This window comes from Pelobates fuscus, chromosome 8 (genome assembly GCF_036172605.1).
Source record: "Pelobates fuscus isolate aPelFus1 chromosome 8, aPelFus1.pri, whole genome shotgun sequence".
Classification (NCBI taxonomy): domain Eukaryota; kingdom Metazoa; phylum Chordata; class Amphibia; order Anura; family Pelobatidae; genus Pelobates; species Pelobates fuscus.
In genome coordinates this window covers 166,325,176-166,337,493 of record NC_086324.1, presented here as the reverse complement: position 1 = coordinate 166,337,493, position 12,318 = coordinate 166,325,176, and the positions used below count along the sequence as shown (strand labels likewise).

The 12,318-nt window shown below is 41.3% G+C and overlaps 1 pseudogene; it reads right to left on the bottom strand.

The window, feature by feature from the left end:
• Nucleotides 1–2,622: 2,622 nt before the first annotated feature.
• LOC134571344 (uncharacterized) lies at nt 2,623–11,522 on the bottom strand (annotated as a pseudogene).
• Between the last annotated feature and the right edge of the window lie 796 nt (nt 11,523–12,318).

The following is a 12,318-nucleotide window of genomic DNA, read 5'->3' as shown; positions in this document are numbered from 1 at the left end:
GTCACACAGCTCATAGAATGAGAGCCGGCCAGCTTCATAGTCCAGATATATCCCAAATCTATAAAATGAAAGCTTATGTTGTATATTGTAAATTGTTTTTAAACCATGTATCACCTTACAGTCTTTATCATGGATTTGCAAACACCAGGATTTTTTATTATTCCCAACAAAGGAATTAAGACCTTTCTTTGCTATGCTGGGATAAGATACTCCTATTCTCCAAAGTCCTGTATCACTGGTCTCCACTTTCCAGTAATGTTGTCCTGACAAAAATGTAAATGTACTAAAAACCTGAAAACTAGAAAATCTCTCAGATCTTTGCGGTCGGTTCAGCTTTACATCAGATCTGGATATCGTTTTTAAATCTTCTGACACAGATACATCATTAGCAGCCGTCTTTAATCTAATAAAAGGTCTGAAACCTCCGGCACATGGAGTCCATTCTTTATAGTTACATCAGCGATGACATCATTTAATGAATGCTGCAAGGTCAATGAGACCAGAACCTCATCCAGATCCCCTACAGCAGAAGATGTGTCATTATCTCTATCTGTCTCCTCGTCATCCACAGTATCATTAAAGTCAGCGCTGTCTGCTTGTAAGACAGTTAGTGGGTCCATCATGTCACACAGCTCCTCAATGTGACCCATCTTCCTGGTAAGATCCTCCTTCTTTATTTCCAGCCGCCGTATTAAATCCGAGACTCGGAGCGAGATCTGCTCTTCCTGCCGGGAGATCTCACTCTGGATTCGCTTCTCTATGGATTTCAGCTGTTTCCTGATATCACGAAATAAAGCAGAGACTCTCTCAGTTACCCTGGCAGCTTTATCTTGTACTTCACTCTTGCGCTCCTGCAGGTTCTGAAGTTTTATCTTAGTTTCACCCATCTTTAGGGTCAGTTTCTCCAAAACATTTCTCATTTTCTCCTTCTCCTTCCCAGACGCCTCACTTATGGTACAAACATGATGTCCCTTGTGATCCCCCAAAATCATACATGATGTACAGACATCAATCATACATGATGGTAGCATCCTTAAAGCAGTAATATTTCAGGGGCTCCTTGTGGACGGAGCATTTTCTGTTCTCCAGGTAAGAAATGGGATAAGTTAAGACATGTTCGGCAGACTTGCTATATACACTCAGGTGGACGTCACACAGGGAAGCCTCACAGAGCAGACATGTCTTAGCTGCAGGTACAGGAGTGTGAACGCAGTAAGTACAGAATATCCCAGAATCCTCTTTTTTTATAAGAAATAGAAGAGTTCTTACTTACAGTTGACAGAGCTTAATCCAGCTCTGGTGTGAATGGCTTGCAGCGGTATTATCCCCGCTTGCAGGATAAACGGCAAGTGTCCTCTTCTTTGACTACAACTGTTGGTGGTAAGGATATTTGTTCATCTGTCCGCTCAGCAATTCGTTACGGTCTGTGTTTCTCTCATTCTTTTTGTATTTTTTGTTGTTGTTTTTGATTATATTTGGATCCTTGTCAGCAGGTAGCGCGGTCCTCTAGTGTCTTGGTCAGCTCTCAGCACTCCAGTGTTTAGCCAGCCTGCTGCTTCCAGCCTTCCAGAGAGAACAAAAATCTCTCTGGAAGGCTGGAAGCAGCAGGCTGGCTAAACACTGGAGTGCTGAGAGCTGACAAAGACACTAGAGGACCATGCTACCTGCTGACAAGGATCCCAATATAAAGGTTAAACTTACCTCTTTCTCCAGCGCCGGGCGGGGAGCTTTCCTCGTCCTTCCTTGTGACGTCATCAGCTGAATGCGCATGCGCGACAAAAGCCGCGCACGCATTCAGCCGGTCGCATAGGAAAGCATTTACAATGATTTCCTATGGACGCTGGCGTCTTCTCACTGTGATTTTCACAGTGAGAAGCACGCAAGTGCCTCTAGCGGCTGTCAATGAGACAGCCACTAGAGGCTGGATTAACCCTCAGTGTAAACATAGTAGTTTCTCTGAAACTGCTATGTTTATAAAAAAAAAAGGGTGTTAATCCTAGAGGGACCTGGCACCCAGACCACTTCATTAAGCTGAAGAGGTCTGGGTGCCTAGAGTGGTCCTTTAATGTGTCAGCCCATTTTTAAAAAAATCTTAAAATGAGGCTATAAAAAAAACCATCCTTTTAAGTGAAATCTGTACTGGACTAAAAATTTAATGTAGAAAATCTACATTTGATTTTTAATACAGTAGAGACTTCACTTAAAAGGATGTTTTATTATAGCCTAATTTTAGGATTATTTTAAAAAAAAAACCAGGAAGTCCATCAGAGTTATTTACTAAAGTCAGAATTGTTTAAATTGAATTTAAAATTGAAGGCAAAGTAATGGATGCGTAAATAACAAGGACATTTTTGTCAGAAAATAAGAAATTCATGTTGCATTGTCAATAATTCTTATTTTAGAGAATATCCACAAACAATTTTTATTGGCCCTTAAATTTAAATTCAATTTCAATTCCCAGCAATTCTCCCATTAGTAAATAACTGATTGACTTCACATTTAAATCTATTAGTAATTTTATGGATCAGATCCCCCAGTAAATTATAGATGAGTTAATTCTCTATGATTTGTGGGATTCTGATAATAAACTGCAGTGATTTTCTGTATATTGATATAAAGGTCTTAACTCCTGATTCTAATCCAGCATTCATAACAAACTGTAAACCCAGCATGTAGAGGCTCAGTGAAGGTGGCAGTGAAGGTGTATAAATGTCTGACTGGGTCACACAGCTCATAGAATGAGAGACGGACAGCTTCATAGTCAGATATATCCCGAATCTATGGCAGGAAGGAGCAGGGTGTAAGTAATATGGCTTTGAATCATGTATCACAGAATAGCCTTTTTGATACATGTACAAACACCAGGATTTATTATTTTTACCTATGTAGGAATTACGACCTTCCTTCTCTATGCTGGGATAAGATACTCCGATCCTGCTAAGTCCTGTATCGCTGGTCTCCACTTCCCAGTAATGTCGCCCTGATAAAAATGTTCTTTTACTAAAAGCCTGAAAATTAAGAAATCTCTCAGATCTTTGCGGTCGGTTCAGCTTTTCATCAGATCTGGATATCGTTTTTAAATCTTCTGACACAGATACATCATTAGCAGCCGTGTTTACATCTAATAAAAGGTCTGAAACCTCCGGCACATGGAGCCCATTCTTTATCATTACATCAGCGATGACATAATTTAATTCACAATGTAACATCAATGAGACCAAAACCTCATCCAGGTCCCCTACAGCAGAAGATGTGTCATTATCTTCGTCTGTCTCCTCATCATCCTCCGTATCATTAAAGTCAGCGCTGTCTGCTTGCCATCCTTGTAAGACAGTTAGTGGGTCCGTCATGTCACACAGCTCCTCAATGTGACCCATCTTCCTGGTAAGATCCTCCTTCTTTATTTCCAGCTGCCGTATTAAATCCGAGACTCGGAGTGAGATTTTCTCTTCCTGCTGGAAGATCTCACTCTGGATTCGCTTCTCTCTGGATTTCAGCTGTTTCCTGATATCACGAAAGAAAGCAGAGACTCTCTCAGTTACCCCGGCAGCTTTATCTTGTACTTCGCTCTTGCGCTCCTGCAGGTTCTGAAGTTTTATCTTAGTTTCCTCCAACTTTAGGTTCAGTTTCTCCAAAACATTTCTCATTTTCTCCTTCTCCTTCCCAGACGCCTCACTCAGGGTGAAAACCTGATGTCCCCTGTGATCCCCAAACATCATACATGACATACAGATACATTTATCATCCTGAGAGCAGTAATATTTCAGGGGCTCCTTGTGGACGGAGCATTTTCTGTTCTCCAGGGATGAAATGGGATCCGTTAAGACATGTTCGGCAGACTTGCTATGTACACTCAGGTGGACGTCACACAGGGAAGCCTCACAGAGCAGACATGTCTTAGCTGCAGGTACAGGAGTGTGAACGCAGTAAGTACAGAATATCCCAGAATCCTCTTTTTCTGGCTGCGCAGAAAGAAAACACTTTGTTATGTTACGAAGCTTCAGGTTCCTTTGCAGAACAGGAAGTTCCTGAAACTCTGCTCTGCAGTCAGGACAGTTATAAACTCCAGCTCCCTCCTGTGTATCCAGCACAGTCCCAATACAGACACGGCAGAAGTTATGTCCGCAACTCAAATTTACCGGATCCGTGTAAATATCCAAACAGATAGAACAGTTCAGTTCCTCTCTCAGATCTGTGGACGCCATCCTGGAAAACAGCAAAGAGAAATGAAACTAAAATTCTTGTACTCTTGCAGTCACTGGGTGTGGGTTATACGTCATTGTTAACTTTGTCATGCTGATTTAATTAGTTAATTAGCTACTAAATATTCACAGTGATACTTAGTCAATGACATATTAAAAAGTAACAACAACAGAAAGAAAGATTAAATAAAAGAAAAGGCTCACATAAACTAAGTAGAATACTACCAAAGGCAGCAGAATATATCAAAATCCGGGATATAAGTCACTGATCAACAGCCAGCAAGCAGTGTTATAAAGAATGATGGCAAAGAAAATAAAAACAAAATGAAGAAAAAGAGATATCCAGCACCGCAAGCGGTGTAGTGTAATACAGCCGACTACTCGTATACCCCTGTGACGAGACCAATCTCACCACATTGCATTGGAGAAGCCTGGTTGCCCGCCTGTTGCCTCTGGACTATGGCCCCATGTTAAAATGCTTGATTTTCCCCTGCAAAGACATGAAAGCCGGGTCCTTCGGTACTTGCCCTATTTGAATAGTGATACCCCAGATAGCTATGCCATGGAGCCCATTCGTATAATGAAAGACTATGTGAAAGACTTTGGCTCCATGGCAATTGAACTGTATGTATGAGATCTGAGCGCCATTCAGTAATAATGGACGCTCAGATCTAAGCTATCTGGGGATATGTTGAATGCACCTGTTTTATGCAATGGCTGCAGTTATATATTTTTATGTATTTCATTGTCTTTTGCTGCCATGTGTTCAATCGAGTTTTGCCTCTGTCCTTGGAGATAATTGGATTACTTCCCAATTATCTCCAGGATAGAAGACTCTGTGGAACTGATTTTGGGCAGAAAAGCCATGCTTCATTTGGTCACAAAGGACTACTACGATCTATCTTTTGAACCACTAGACCAATTTGTATGATTTTGACGTATGTTTGTATTTGGAGTATGCTGATTCTGAAAATGTAAGTGTGAATGTGATGAATACTTTTAAAGTTATGAATAATGTGGAAAAACTGTATTTCTCTGTCTGTGATAATTACATTACCCATTGTGTAAGGTAATTGTATCACAGGCAGAGGGGAGGATTCTGTGTGGGAGTGTCTGAGTGTATTGTACGTGTTTATTGGTTGTTTTTCCAAAACCCTGTGGGTGGTACTAATGTGTATATAAGTACAATAAACCCACAGCTCTGTCTGTTCACTGCTTGACCCTCAACATGGAGCTTTGTCTCGTTCTTGGGGAGATTTACTGTATGCTGTTCCAGTTTGACTGCTAGGAGTGTAAACCTATTTGTATGGTTTTTCCTATTCGGCTGTTTACAGCATTCATATGGTTCCGGTTCAGCTGTTTACGGCATTCATATGCTTCTACGGTTCGGTGGATTGGTGTCTACAGTAGCTGTGCCTGTGTCTCTGGAAGGGGAAGATCTACTAAACGGCTTTTAACCCCCTTTTATGCCTGGGGTGCCATTTCAACCCCTAATGGAGAAATGTTTTAGAGATGTACTCTAAGATCTCCATCCACCCAACCACAATCACTCTGTCCTCAGGTGAGCTCTACCCAGATCCGCACTCACCGTTACAACTAACAAACAGCTGACCCTGATATGTAACCAGGACGTGCTCCATGGCTCCGTAGCAGCTGCTGAAATTTAAAACAAAAAGGCCACCAAGGACTTAAAGGGGAACGCCCCAAAAACCTGTAAAACCTGTACAAACACCCACAGTGTACGTGTTTAGTTTCTGTAAGAGACTTTATCAAGACATGGGTGTGAAGCAATTCAAAACCCTCCCTTTCCTCCTCATCTTTTTCCTACATTCATTTTTCTAATTTTTATTTCTATTAATATTTTATAGCAAATCAGGTTAATAACATTTATTTTGTGTGTTTAATTACTTTTCAAGTAATCATGATCAAATGGAAAAAAAATGTTAATACATATTTTTAAATGTTATGTCTTTTATATATTAGTGTGTAATAAATCAAAATTAGTATTTAAAATAAATATATATATATAGATATATTATTTTTGAAAAAGTGGAAACTACAATTATGAAATAAGCAAACAGATCCTTATCTATCCGTCCATCCATCTATCCATGTACTGGGCTTTTGTGGTCCATTTCTGGTTTTATTTTATTTTGCCCAAAACCGAGGGTAAATAAGACAATTTGAAATTATTCACATCTATGTCTTAATAAAGTCTCTTAAAGAGACCAAACACATAGACTGTAGGTGATGTACAGTCTCTACATGTTTTTTGGCAATTCCCCTTTAAGTCCTTGGTGGCCTTTTTCAAGACACTGCTATGGAGCCATAGAGCACGTCCTGGTTACACATCAGGGTCAACTGTTTGTTCACTGTAACGGTGAGTGCGTATCTGGGTAGAGCTCAACTCAGTACAGAGGGCCTGTGGTTGGCAGGATGGAGATCTTCACGGAGCACACCTCTAAAACACTTCTATTTGAGGAGCAGACTGTATTACACTACACTGCTTGTGGTTTGCTGGACATCTCTTTTTAGTGTGTGGTGGGCCCCCCTGTGGGTAGGTAGTCTTTTTCTTCATTTTATTTCTATATTTGTGCATCATTTGCTATTTCTTTATTTCACTCCTTGCTGGGTGTTGTTCAGTGACTCTTATATCCAGGACTTTGATGTATATATACTGCTGCTTTTGAAAACGTACTGCTTAGTTGATGTAAGCCCTTTTTTATATTTGTAGCCCATGGAGCAGAGCAGCTAATATGAATAGGCCTTGACATTTCTAGGATACAGGCATAGGAGGGGTGTAATGTAAGGTGCTGGCTAGAATAGCTGGAGGTGGGGTTTTGGGTTAGAGGAGTATATATAATGGCCATTTTAGATCAGTGGCCATCTTAATTAATCCTCACTTACCTGTTTTGTCCTTAATTTGGTCTCTAGCTCCCGGTTGGTCACGACGGCAGGGGATGGATAGAGAAGTTGGGGTGTAGGTTGTTTGTCCTGATGTAAAATAGTTTGGTTTGCTAAGAACAGTTAGGTTTGGAAGAGTATTAGACTAATCAAAGTGTCCATGATGACCCCTATCCACGTCAAAAGTGCATTCAATAGGGTCATGAGTGTCAGAACTGGACCAGGGAGCAATAGAAGAAGGTTGCCTGGTGTGATGAATCAGCCCAACTTTTAGAACAGGTGGATGGCAAGGTGCATGTACAGTGTTAACCTGGGGAAGAGATAGCAGCAGGATGCACTATTGGCCGAAGGCAGGCTGGCAGGAGGCAGTGTTATGATCTGGACAATGTTCTGCAGGGAAACTTTGGGTTCTGGCATTCATGTGGATATTGTTTTGTCATGTAACACATAGCTAGAGATTGTTGCAGACCACGTACACCCATTCATGGAAATGTTGTCCCCTGATGTCAGTAGTCTCTTTCTGCAGGATACAACACCTTGCCACACTGCAAAATTTGTTCAGCAATGGTTTCAGGAACATGACAAAGAGTTAAAGATGTTGCCTTGGCCTAAAAGTTTTCCGGATCTCCGATTCAGCATCTGTGGGATGTGGTGAAATAACATATCTGATCCATGGAGGTCCCACCTCACAACTTGAACGACTTAAAGAATCTGCTGCTAATGTTTGGTGCCAGATACCACCAGACACTTCAGAGGTCTTGTGGATTCCATGCGTTGATGCATTACAGCTGTTTAGGAAACACGAAAGATACCTATATGATATCAGGCAGGTGGCTTTCATGTTGTGGGTGATCACTCTATAATGGCCCTGACTATATGTGCAATCCTCTCTGTCATAATAAAGCAAAACCAAAGAAAAGTTTCTGATTTCTCTGTGTTTGTGTTTGGTTATGTATTACAACACATATTACAGTGTTGTCATCCCATGTGTTCCCCTTTAAGGGTTAATAAGTGTGTAGAGCAAGCATGTCAAACTCAAAGTCTGGATTGGGCCACATAAACAAGGTTTAAGTTTATGTGGGCGGCAAAAAAAATACTGTAAATTTTCATAGAAACAAAGGTTTATTTTAAAAAGTACAGTATAACCACCCCCCAGCATCACCCTCTACTAAGCCACAGCACCCCCTCTACTAAATCCCAGCCCCCATCTACTAAACCACAGCACCCCCCTCTACCACCCTGTGCTAAATCTGATCCTCCCACTGACACACACACATATTCACTGACAGACACACACATACAGACACACTGACACACACATACTGACAGACACACACACATACTCACATACAGACACACACATACTCACAGACACACACTCACTGACAAACACACACATACTTGCTGACAGACACACACACTGACAGACACACACACACACACTGAAAGACACACACACACACACTCACCGACAGACACACACACATACTCACAGAGACATACTCACAGACAGACAGACACACACACTGACAAACACACACATACTTGCTGACAGACACACACAGACACATACATACTCACTGACACACACATATACATACACACTGACAGACACACACATACTCACTGACAGACACACACACTGACAGACACACACACTGACAGACAGACACACACACTGACAGACACACACACACACACACTGACAGACACACATACTTGCTGACAGACACACACACTGACAAACACACACACTCACAGACAAACACATATTTGCTGACAGACACACACACACACACAGAGACAAACACATACCCACAGACAGACACTGACAGACTCACAGACAGACACACACATACTCACTGACAGACACACACACATAAACTCACTGACAGACAGACACATACTCACTGACAGACACACACACTGACAGACACACACACACAGACTGACAGACGCACACATATTTGCTGACAGACACACACACTGACAGACACACATACTCACTAACAGACACACAAAAACTTTTATTTATTGCTCATTACCTTATGCATCTCCCTAGGGGGTCCTTCCTGCTTCTCACTGCTCCCTCGCGCGGTTTAGTGATGCCGGGTGCCGGAATATGACGTCGTATTCCGGCGCCCGGCTTAACATCAGACGGCGCACGCGAGGAGCAGGAACTATGAGCTCCCTTGCTGGCCGCCAGGAACTTCTCCTCCCCAGCCGGGTAAATGTTAGCAGAGTAGACACCTGGAATATGGGGAAAGCAGGTGCCTACTCTGCTATAACAACAAGGCATGTACTCGCGGCTTGTGGGCCGCATGTGGCCCGTGAGCCGCAAGTTTGACATGCTTGTGCTAAATGATTTAGTTTATATATTAAAAACATATGCAAATTAACTTCTGTTATCATTTATTTCCGGAAGAAACCGCTCTCAAATCAACAAAATAGGCAGCAATGCCAACAACAAACTCGTTTTTCTCCCCCTAGCTGTAAATGTATTTATATAATTTAGCAAGATCTGCAAATCTCTGCCCAAACTAAAGAGAAATCGAGGTGTATAATAATATTTTAATATTATTATAATAAAATTCCTCAAAAATAGAATAATAGATCTAACAGCAGCGAAGATAAATATACATAAAACAGGCGACAATACATTTTTATATAATACATTCCTGAAAAAATAATCTGATTCTTACAATGTTGAGTCTCTCCATTAAATTATAAATAGATTTTGTAGCATTCGTATGAAGTCATGCAGCAATTTCACACACATGTAAATACAGAGTTCAGTTCTAACTCCTGATTTTGACCCAAGCTTTTTGACAAACCATAAACCCAGCATGTAGAGGCTCAGTGAAGGCGGCAGTGAAGGTGTATAAATGTCTGACTGGGTCACACAGCTCATAGAATGAGAGCCGGCCAGCTTCATAGTCCAGATATATCCCGAATCTATGGCAGGAAGGCTCACAGTTTAACTCATATAAGTTTAAACCGTGTAGAGCAAAATGTTCATTGTTATATAAATGTAAACTCCAGGATTTATTATTCTCCCCTATGATGGAATTACTGCGTTTCCTTTCTATGGTGGGATAAGATACTCCTACCCTACGATATCCTGTTTCGCTGGTCTCTACTTCCCAGTAATGTCGCCCTGACAAAAATGTTCTTTTACTAAAAGCCTGATAATTAGGAAATCTCTCAGGTCTTTGCGGTCGGTTCAGCTTTTCATCAGATCTGGATATCGTTTTTAAATCACCTGACACAGATACATCATTAGCAGCCGTGTTTACATCTAATAACAGGTCTGAAACCTCCGGCACTTGGAGTCCGTTCTTTATCGTTACATCAGCGATAACATCATTTAATTCACGATGTAACATCAATGAGACCAGAACCTCATCCAGATCCCCTACAGCAGAAGATGTATCATCATCTCTATCTGTCACCTCAGCGCTGTCTGCTTGCCATCCTTGTAAGACAGTTAGTGGGTCCGTCATGTCACACAGCTCCTCAATGTGACCCGTCTTCCTGGTAAGATCCTCCTTCTTTATTTCCAGTCGCCGTATTAAATCCGAGACTCGGAGTGAGATCTGCTCTTCCTGCCGGGAGATCTCACTCTGGATTCGATTCTCTAGGGATTCCAACTGTTTTCTGATATCACGAAAAAAAGCAGAGACTCTCTCAGTTACCCCGGCAGCTTTATCTTGTACTTCACTCTTGCGCTCCTGCAGGTTCTGAAGTTTTATCTTAGTTTCCACCAACTTTAGGGTCAGTTTCTCCAAAACATTTCTCATTTTCTCCTTCTCCTTCCCAGACGCCTCATTCAAAGTACAAACTTGATGTCCCCTGTGATCCCCAAACATCATACATGACATACAGATACATTTATCATCCTGAGAGCAGTAATATTTCAGGGGCTCCTTGTGGACGGAGCATTTTCTGTTCTCCAGGGATGAAATGGGATCAGTTAAGACATGTTCGGCAGACTTGCTATGTACACTCAGGTGGACGTCACACAGGGAAGCCTCACAGAGCAGACATGTCTTAGCTGCAGGTACAGGAGTGTGAACGCAGTAAGTACAGAATATCCCAGAATCCTCTTTTTCTGGCTGCGCAGAGACAAAATGCTCTGCAATGTTACGCAGCTTCAGGTTCCTTTGCAGAACAGGACGTTCCTGAAACTCTGCTCTGCAGTCAGGACAGGTATAAACTCCAGCTCCCTCCTGTGTATCCAGCACAGTCCCGATACAGGCTCTGCAGAAGTTATGTCCGCAGCTCAGCATTACCGGATCCGTGTAAATATTCAGACAGACGGAGCAGTTTAACTCTTCTTTCCAATCAGCGGACGCCATCCTGGAAAACAGCAAAGAGAAACGAAACTGAAACTGGTTTCTTCTTCCAGTCGCTGAGTGGGGAATTAGTCATTGTGAATTTTACTGCACAGACTGTTAACTCTGTCAGGACTTGACTGTAATTTTCACTCTATAGAAGAATCTTTAAAATCACATGAGATTTTGAACAATAAAAGTGCCATGATACCCAAAACAGGGTCTTCAATAATAAACTTGTAACAATTTGAAACTTAAATGAAAGAAAAAATAGTCAAATAATAACCTAAAATGCAAAAATCATATGATGGGATAGGGGATTGTATTTAAAATAGATTGTTTCAGAAATCTGTCTCTCTCTATATTGAACTGGATACACAATCTGTAAATTTGAACTCTTGCTATACCCAGTGGGTCAACTAAGGTAAGACTGATTCAGTTTATTTAAAGGTCAGTCTAAGGACCAAACTATTAAAACCACTTAAGCTTACTGAAACGTTTTAGTGTATTCTGGACCTATTTATATACTTTAAGTAGTTGTGTTTAATCCATTTGAAAAAGCCAACTGGCAAAATCCATAATGGAAGAGGAGGACTCTTATCAAGGTGAGCACACTTTGATTAGGACCCTATGTAGACTGTGGACCCTATGTAGATTTAGTATAGTGTCCAGCAAAGGAAAACGGAGAGAAAGGTGGTGTGCTACCTCTAAAGGCACAGAAGGCACATAGAGAGTAGCAAATCAAAGTAGGCTCCATTACTTTACTTCACAGTATTTCAATATTACGTTTTAATTTGTAGTTTTTTTGCATGTAAATCAGCGTTCTACACCCAAATAACAATAGGAGTAAGTTCATTAAATTGATATAGCATTCCACT